The sequence below is a fragment of the Odontesthes bonariensis genome, chromosome 1 (assembly GCF_027942865.1).
Source record: "Odontesthes bonariensis isolate fOdoBon6 chromosome 1, fOdoBon6.hap1, whole genome shotgun sequence".
NCBI lineage: Eukaryota > Metazoa > Chordata > Actinopteri > Atheriniformes > Atherinopsidae > Odontesthes > Odontesthes bonariensis.
Genome location: NC_134506.1, coordinates 193,016 through 203,365, shown reverse-complemented (window position 1 = coordinate 203,365; position 10,350 = coordinate 193,016). Strand labels below are relative to the sequence as shown.

The window sequence follows — 10,350 nt, the reverse complement described above, 5'->3', positions numbered from 1 at the left end:
TTCATTTATTGTTTATGTCATGAGCTGGATGTTTGTGAAAACGAAGTCTAGAAACCCAACCGTTTTGGCTGTAGTTTGTAAGCTAAGTTTCCATTCACTGTATATTTCGAAATTCCTGCTGTCTCTACCACAAATGTTGTCTTATTTTGTGTTTAGAGCAAGTAAAAGACCATTTCAAATCTTAATCCGACCGTTTTCAGTCGTTTTTGGCTCAGTATTTAAAGTTGGGATGAAGATGGGTGACTCTCGGAGGCCGAAGATATTGGTCATTGAAAAGATCAAGGACAACTCTGAAATCAATCATCATTCATTCATCTCTGTATGCGACATGTCAGTATTCAGGCATTTTAGTAGGCAAACCACATCATTATTCCAGCCTTAAAAATGTGTGTTATTTGCCGTGTGTACAGAGAATGATAATGACCTTAGTGTTCTTAAAGGAGAAAGGATTTTGCCTCGGAGCCACATACACCCCTCGACTCCTTTTTTCCTTCTTCTTCCATTTTTCCGTCTCCACCCGATGTTGCTATATAAAACAAAACAAAACAAGAAAACGATCCATGGTTAGCAACATTTCCTCATCAGCTTTAAATTCAACACATGCATTCACATGCACATGTTGAACATTATAAAAGCAATATGACATGTTATTTTTTTAAGCAATTGTGTATGAAATGCTGATAGGTGCTTTAAACAATACATTTCAAAAACATACTGGCCCTCATTTATCAAACTTGCGTAAGACGAAAAACGTGCGTAGGTCGTGTGTACGTTCTTTTCTGCGCAAAGGTTGGCATTTATCAAATCCATCGTGAGCGCAGGAAAGATGAAATCGCCACGACAGGTCTGAGGGCGTGTACGCACTTTTCCATTTTGACTTGCGGTGACTGCAACACAGCAGCGTCACTAGTGCGTGCCTCATGAGTCGCAACAAATCCCTTGGTTAAAATTACAGACTTATCACTTCAAAGAAGGCCCATGTTTTATTTGACTTCAACATAAATATAAACATAAACGCAAATTAAATAAATTAAACAAGTACAACTCCGTAATTGGAAGAGTGATGGCTCATTATTCAACCGCGCACCCTCACACCGAACAGGAGAGGCGCTTTAACACTGCGCACTGTGGAGAGGTTAGGGTACCTAAAGGGCAGATCTGTCTCTCGGCTGCGGGGGGAACCCTTCTATATACGCCCGAAAAGGTATGCAATATTATTATTGCATGCGGGGTTCTCCATACATTGCCCAAAAAAAGAGTGCCATTTCCAGATGTACATCCAGAGGACCCCGCACCCAGAGATCCCTACCACCAGCCTGCACAGCTAAGAGCACTCAGGAGGAGAGAGGAACTTATTCAGCGATTCTGACTTTTGGTAAGCATTCTGTTATTCAAGGAAAAAAGACGTAGCTCCGATCAGGCCAGCCACCCTCTCCTCCAAGGCACTCAAATCCAAACCTGGATCGGAGCTCCCCCCCCCGTTTGTGACATGCTGCGTCGGAGAGCTGCGACCTTTTTTGTGGCCAATTTCATTTCGGACCACTTCTATGGCGTCAATATAGTGACAAATCATCCACGCGTGCAGACACTGCCACGCGCGAGGTATTTTCTTCTGCGCGCGCGCGCAGACACTTATTTTGCACCGATTTTGATCTGCGCGCGCGCGCAAACACCGCCTCACGCGCGAGAGGTGACATGAATTTCCTCGCGCGCGAGCAGAAATATGAATATTTAAATGATCTCCTTCTACTGGTTAGCATAGCCAACGAGTCGGAAGTTAGTTCAGTCCTAAATAGTCACACACCGATCTCAAGATCAACTGTTGATATCCTTGCTATGGTGACTGCAGCTCACGTTAGAAATACAACTGATGAATGGAATGACTAAAGGCTGCTGACAAGGGCATTCACCTTGATTTCTTAAACCCATTTTTATGTAAACATTGTGTTTAATATGTTTGTTTCATGGGCGAACTTGTTGAGATTGATTCGTCAGCAGACATCAGATGAGAAATAAAGTGAGTAGACTTTTCATCAACTGATATATGTGGTTCGTATTGTAGCCTAGGACTGTCCTTGTTTCCCTTAGCCTAAGTTTCATTTTGGTCACGACTGTGTGTTTTAAAAACCTTAAGTTAGCAGGCTATGTATTTGGCATGAGCCGCATGATGACAAAGAAGTTGTGTTGCAAACAACACCTAAATGCACGTTTACAGAGACCTCAAATTAACATGTTCTAAGTGCAATGTTTCACTGAAATCCAGGTCCGTGCTTGCTGCATGACTGAGAAGAGACAAACAAACCTGTTTCCTACGACGGTCCAGATATTTGTAATGTAGGCCTATAGTTCTTAAGGCTTTGCTTCGTGTGTTGGATCATTTAGCTGGTAGGATAGGTTGCATTGTAATAAAAGCGTTGCCCGGATAGTCAATACAAGCGGTCAGAACACCTTTATTGAAATCGGTTGGAACAATCATTCATTTCGCCATCACCGAGTGAATTCTCGGTTAAATCAAAGTTATCTGTAATCAATCAAGAGCAGCTGCTCCACAAACTTTAGAGGACTCTCACCAAAATGCAAGTTACTGTTACATTATCTGCAATCAGTCAGGAGCAGTTGCTCCAAACATCTTAGATGTGCACCCTCCTCTCCCAAAATCAAATTAGGCAGCATCTGGTTTTGATGTGATGGGTGCGCAAGAAAAAAATATTAAAATAACTTTCATACCCGTTCTTCCCTGTTAGCGTGCCTAAGCCTATACCATTCTATAAGGAGTAGCCAGTGCCACACTGAACTTACCTTTACACAGGGGATGTTCCAGCTTGATTACTATGTTTTATTCAGCTTGAAATTAATTCAAATCAATACCCATCAAAAAATACGTAAAATTACTCATGACTTAACTAACGATATAGCCTGTTTCTGTGTACATGTAGTTCATATTGCTGAAGGAAGTTGAACCAGAAAAAAATCATTTATTTACATTACCTTACATTACATTGCATTTCACAGACACCTTTGACCAAAGCCTCTAAGCAGGAAGAGGGTAAGACATCTAGGCACAGTGTACAGCTGCAACACTGACAGCATTGTCCGACGCAAGGTACAAGAAGATGTAGCATAAGAAATAAGATGCATTAAAAAAAAAGTGTTAAGAAGCAAAATGTATATAATATACAAAGACATAGGCGCAGTGTGCAGTTGCAACACTGACAGCATCGTCCAACACATGGTAAAATGATGTAGCATAAAATAATAAGACACATACAAGGCAATTTAGGCACACAAAGATGTTAAAAGCAGTGGCTTAAGACAAGAAGCTAAAAACTTGGGGAAGAAAAACACCCTACAGTCACGAGGTGAGCAGAACTACTTAGGGCCTATGTTTAAGTGTCAAACAGGCTTTCTCAGAAGACATGAGTTTTCACTGGCTTCTTGAAGGTTGAGAGGGATGACTCTGCTCTTGTAGGAACTGGTACCTTATTCCACCACTGAGGAACAGTGACAGAAAACCATTTGGACTGGGATTGCCTTGTGTGAGTAGCGGGCAAGGCTAAACGGTTGGTATTGGAGGCACGCAACACCCTGGAAGGAACATATGGCTTTAGCATATCCACTTAATATTTACAATATTAAGTCTCTCACTCCCTCTGCCTCAATGTCTGACCTGCATGTAGAACAGCACTCATTTCTGCGAGGTGATGACTTATTGTAGATTTGAATCCCTTTGATAATCCCAAAGGAAATGAAAGTAACTAGCAGCCTACACACAATACACATTAAGACATCAAATGCACTTAAACAACCTGTATAAAAGCATCCAAACATGTCACGTAAACAGATGGAATGCATTTCCCACAGCTAAATGCATACAGACAATTAAAAATAAAAGATTTAAAAAGAGCAAAACAGGTGGGTCAACCAACAAAATCACATCACTTCTTTTCATTTCTGAGCAACAGGTGTGGGAGCTGAGGCAGAGGTGCAACGCAGTGGTGTAAAGCGCAGAAAGGTAGTGGTTTGCACCAGAGTGATGTCCCTGGATGTGGAGATGATGGAGCCCTGTAGTGAGGTTGGCTGAGTCACGAGGAGAAGATGCACAGCTGCTGGCGGTGGTCGGATAAGTCTGGGTGCGGAGACAGTGGGACCCTCCATCTAATGTTGCTGGTGCCACCCTCTGAGAACTGGCTCCGTGCCTGTCAGAAAAAAATCATCAAAAAAATCCATGTTAGGGTCAGTGACAAGGATTTGCATAATGAGAAATTATACAATGTTCCACTACACCATTCTAAATGCTTCCATCAGGTTTGCTAAAAATGTATATTTTGGTTTTCTGCTATGTAAAAAATGCCTGATTGCCCCTGACTATGTCAAATGACAATAAAACACGGCAATAAAAAGTGTAATATAAGTGAAAGTGCAGTTGTTAGCTAATATCATTCCATCCTTTGAAAATTGATTTTGTTGGGATTATTTCAGAATGGAATTGTATGTGGTATTGCTGTACAGAAACTAAAAAAAAAATGTTGTCAGCACATTGGAATAGAGGACTATTGTAAAACTTAGTAACTATGAAATGTCCTGCGAAACCAAAATATATTTATGGAAAATGTTGGCTACACAAACTTTTAACCAGTCTGTATCAATTAGTGCAACAAATATTTTCCATATAATTATCTTGATTTTAGTGCCTGTTTCCTTTGTAAAGCCATATTAACATTTAATTATTATTATTACCTCCGCCCAGGAGGTTATGTGCTCGCCTGAGTTTGTCTGTTGGTTTGTCTGGATGTTTGTCTGTTCGTTCGCATCTGCAATCTCGCGACCTGCCACAAGGTGGCGCGACCTCAAGGTGCCAAAGCCAGACAGAATGCATAGTGCGCGGATTGAATGCAAATATCCTTAATGTCTGAAAACATACTGAGCTTCCTTGGCGGAGGTCTGCACTCTCTGGGTGCATTTCTAGTTATGCATATGTGAGGTTCTCTTTCAAACTAGCAGGTGTTGTGAAATAGAGATATTATACAAATAAATCTGTAACTCATAACAATTGTAGGGTACCCCAACTATTAAGTTGACTGTGTGTGTATGTTGAAATTTTCATATGGTGCAACACCAACACCAAAAATATGTTGAAGACCTTGAATTGACAATGATGGAGTCTGAATGCTGTGCAGGACCTTCTCCAACAATGAAAAGTGATAATGATGTCCATGAACCAGCCTGCTGCAATGAGTTGCTTCTCATTTCTTAAACAACCATGTCAGAAGACGCATCCTGTTCTTATGGAAAAGATTTTAGTCTGTTTGAGAAGGGTGCAATCATTGCCATAGGCAATCACTTACACATTTGATGCCGGCTCTACCTGAATGTTCAGCTACAGTATGTACTCAAAGAATGAGGACAGCTGACTTCCAGGATATAGTCAAAGACCGGCTTATTCTATTAATGGTTTTGTCTCTGCTGATGCCACAGGCATATTTCAAGACCACTATGCTACAAATGCACAATGATCACAATGCCACAAAGATCATTGGGCTTAAATTTTGAAAGTGTTTCAGAGACCATAAGACATACTATTCACACATTCATTTCAAACCACAGAATCTAAAACATAACCCTACTGAGAATCTTTGGCATGGGCTGGAGAAGGCTTTGTGTAGCGGTCAGACTCTACCATCATCAAGCCAAGTTCTTGCAGGAAAATGAATGCATCACTAGATGGACATCTTCTGACACTGCAGACACTTATCAAAACAATGCCACAGCAAAGCATCCCTTTATCAAAGATATAGGTGTTTCAACAACATATTAGAGTGTGTGACCATGTTTTTGGTGGCAACTATTTTTGGCAGGGCAGTGTATGAATGTATGCTTATAGATAGATAGATATAAACTTTATTTATCCCCAAGGGGAAATTTGTGTCCCATTATGTGTGTGAATAAGTGAAATGATTCGTAAATACTAATATTAATACAGACAGACCTGTGTGTGTGCAGACGCGCGCGCACACAGGCAGGCTATTCTCCATCTTTTGCATTAATTCAATGCAGTGCCCTTTTGAAGGTGGCCTTACCGACACCGTGTGCAGACCAGGAGGGTCACTCTGGATGGAGAGGCAGGGCATGATGTTCTGAGGCATGGAGCTGCCGGGGTCTTGAAGATGATTGTCCATCATCATCAAGATCATTTATCACAACAGGAATGACTGCTTCCATCTGCGCACGCACGCACACACACACACACACACACACACACACACACACACACACACACACACACACACACACACAAAGATTCTTATACAGACAATGGCAATTACTTGCAATGAAAACATAACAGAGAGGTGGTCTAACATTTAACTACTGTATTGGATTATTATTAAAAAAAAATTGGGGGGGATCAGGGGCTATTCCAAGATTATGGTGAAGTGGTAAACCTGGCTAAGTTGACCTACAGGAAGTGGTAAACCTGCTGATAGATAGCCCATATGTGTCATTTAGTTAATGAAATGATCACTTTAGGCCAGATGTGGGCATGCGGCCCGCAGAGTCTTTACAAGAAAGAAAACTTTTACATCCAAAGTCTTATAATAGCTATCCAAGGCAGGGGTCTTGCAGGTTTGAGAGTAGCAAAGCACATCTAACGTTGACATGACAAGAAATTAACACAAATCATGGACGAGATCAAATGTCCATTCAAAGTGCTTTTTCCGTTGTACACGCAGTTACAATAAGTCCATTTTCCGCCTTGACATGACTGATTAGGCTACTGTAAAACAGCTCACCGGAATGGTGCAGCCAGCACTGACTTTCATACAGACAATTGCAAATACTTGGCGTCAAAACATAACAGGCACAGGTAATGCAGAGACGTGGTCCTATACGTTTAACTGCTGTATTACACTAACAAATAGTCTTTCCAAAGATCGTGAGATGAATGGTATATCAAGTTTTTACTTTTATGAAGGTTTACAATGGTTTACAAAGATTAGCAAAGAACACAAGCTAGCTTCCACTCGTTTCCCGAACTAGCCAACTTTCCCCTATTCAAAATGAACCCATTGGCAACTGATCAAAATCACTAACGACACAAATTCTAACGTTTGATGCCTTATACAACGTTCGTCAAAGTTTAAAACAAGTTGCGTACCTGATGAGTGGAGACATGAAGAAAGAAAGGAGTCAGGATAACTGCTTCCGTTCCGGTGCTCTGGTGTTATTGTGTGAAAAGCGTAGCAAGGAGCAGCTTCACGACGAGAAGAGCAACCTTTCCCAGCCAGCATTCTCCAGTCAGGTAGCGCCCTCTATAGGTTATTTGAATGAACTCCTAACTGCCGGTTCGAATCCTGCGGTGGCGATTTGAGTTTTATCGTGTGCCTTTTCACCACTTGCTCTTTATTTCTCATTTACAGTATGGTACTATACAGTATAGGCCTACAGTATGAATTTAATTATTTTATTGGTATTAAGCTGAAATAATGCCCCAAAGTTTACATTTTTAACCCTTCAATGCTAGACTGGAACCCAGAAAATGATAAAAGTATCAGAATGTGGGATAACTTTTGAAGTAAACCGCATACAGACACAAATGAACACATTTTTCCATACAATACTGACCCAAGAAATTGAATGAAGTGGTTGTTCTCTCCTAAAGCAGCTTTGTGGTGTCACTGGGCCCAAAGGCCTCGGGGTGCGGATGACCTGAGAGACCCCTTCTTCTCTCACTATTCTGAGAGACACACACACACACACACACACACGGACACACACACATACCCTTGGTAACCCCTTGACCCCATAAGCCCATTTCCATGGTGAGTGGTCACACATTTATCCAGGCGCCAGTTTCATCCAATCGTATGCAGGTCTGAACATCAACCCATCTCTCACTGGAGTAGCACTGCAAAGAATGGCTTGAAGAGCAGGTATCAGAACTTTTTGCACACTCCTTTGGATTTTTCTTCTTTTATGTTCTTTTTTGCTGTTTTTTTTATTATTATTTTTATTTATTTATATGACATTTCGATCAAGAACACCGCAAACTTTTTTTGTGCAGCTCGAGGGATTGTGCCAGGAACAGGAACAGGCAGAAAAAAGAGAGATAAAAAAGTTGATGATATTCCTGTGAGTCCAGAGAAAGACAGTCCGTGCCCACTCGTTTTTATCTGAATTCAAGGGCATTCAAGGGGGGGGGGGGGGATCAAGGTCCTGGATCCAATAAGGAGGGGGCATGTCCAATCGTTGCCAACCTGACAACCTTCCCCTCCAGAAGTCCCTCCCCCCTTGGGAAAAATGTGCACTTGCAGCATTACAGTAAAGTGACAAAACTCTTTGTGTCCACATGTGACCATGGTGACATCTATGATCCAACTTACACATCATACTTTTTCTACTCCAAAGACACAGAAGTCCACAAGGTGTGTTGGCAGCACACCACCTTCTGACCAAATGTTTCAAATATGTGTTTCTATTGTTTCAGTGGAGCACACTTAGCCTACTACACCATAGCAACAATACAGGGAAAGGCACCCCTAGTGACTGTTTTCAGCTTTCATTTGGATACTTGGTGCATACAAATTTGACATTTTGCATGAGAACTTTTAGAAAAAAAAAAGACTGAGGGCATGTGACGGGTCACCCATAGACCGTCACTGCAGCCAGAGGCTGCTGAGCATTCAGACTCTGTCATGGACAATTGTTTGATTATATGTTTACATTTTGGTTTCTAAATATTTTGGTTTTCTGTTCAGCAATACACCGTGTTACATTTCATTCACCCGTCCTTTCAGTAATCACTCGCCCGTAGTGTTAAGTGCACGCTAACATCAAACACTACTGCTGCGAGTTCCAAAACGCATGCGTTATCATCCATTCATACATCCCTTTACTGTTTACAAACATTTCATCATATCATCACGTTTGCCCTTCGTTAAAATAATCACGCCACACATTCTGTATTTCTAAGGTTGAGTTTATTTAATTTTAGTTTAGAAACAGTTTTGGTTTACTTATAAACATGGGCCAACAATTACTTGGGCCAACAATGAAAATAACTGTCAAAAAATAACAAAATAACAAAATAACACTTGGCCGACACTGAAATAACTGTCGATTGCAGTAACTGAGCCAACACTCGGCCGACACTGAAATAACTGTCGGCAAAAAAAGAAGTGGGCCAACAGTGGGCCAGATAAACTTTGCTATGTGGGCACCCACCACACCACACCTCTCCCACCCCCACTCCTCTCCCAGACCCCCATCGAACCCCAAAACAGAACGGAAACACATGTGCTCGGGCAGTTACGTTGCCGTGGCACCATCTGGGCACAAAAAAAAAAACAAAAAACTAGTATCTTCCAAATGTGGAGCCAAACTCAATAGCTTGGCCAAGGACTTGTTTAAAATCACTATATGTGCCCAGATGAGCCACGGGGAACGTAACTGCCCGAGCACATGCATTAACTACAGGGAAGCACACTGTGTGGTTCCCGTATTCAACTTCACATGCATGTTGGAACTCAATTACGATTTTAAACGAATTCCTTTCGGCCAGGGAGCTGGGGACATGCCTCTGGCCAGTGAGCCACTGGCAGAGGTGTCCCACATCCTCAGGATCTAGAGAAAGAGAAGAATGAAGAACCTTAATGGAACAGTTACACAAAACAACAATAACATTGCTTTCAATGAATTCATAAATAACTACTTTTCAGTACAAGGCCCGTCAGCAAACATGTGTTAACATTAAGTCATACAGATCAGAGGCACACAGTTTGAATCAAGTGCAACTTGGTCAAAAGCCAACTGTCAGTTGACAAACCGAAGCATCACTTTTCTCAACCAAAAGGCACATAAAGGTGTGGTGCCTGATATCACTGTGACAACATAAATAGTAAAGCCAAGTTTAGGACATTTTTACACAGAGTTTTTCTACTGTTGTGACTTCACCTCACGCAAATCTTTGGTGAAGACATTACAATTTCAAAGTGGATGTTTTAATGTGGGCCGTAGTTACGTTTTAGCTGTTGTCACACAACATTACTTAGTTCAGTGGTTCCCAAACTGGTTTCGGGGCCTCTAGGGGGGTCGCGGACAGAAGTGACTTGTATTCACTTGTAAAGATATAGATGTATTTGCTGTCCTGTGGATTTCTATCAATATTAGCGGACAAATCATTAATAGAAAATCTAGCAATATTAATGGACAAAAAAGGCAAGATTTGGCTAAGCATAGGATTGTTGACTTTTGTATTAAATGACATTACATTACACTACACTTATCCGACGCTTGTTATCCAAAGCAACATACAGTTATTTTAAAGGTACACTGTGCAGGAAATGGTCAAAAAAG

General features: G+C 41.3%; 1 long non-coding RNA gene across 1 annotated transcript; it reads right to left on the bottom strand.

Moving 5' to 3' along the window:
- Positions 1 to 2,955: 2,955 nt before the first annotated feature.
- LOC142383996 (uncharacterized) lies at positions 2,956 to 7,247 on the bottom strand. Its single transcript, XR_012770012.1, has 3 exons — positions 7,154 to 7,247; positions 6,078 to 6,219; positions 2,956 to 4,196 (listed from the first exon to the last, which is right to left on the bottom strand). It is a non-coding gene; the product is annotated as an uncharacterized LOC142383996 (long non-coding RNA).
- Between the last annotated feature and the right edge of the window lie 3,103 nt (positions 7,248 to 10,350).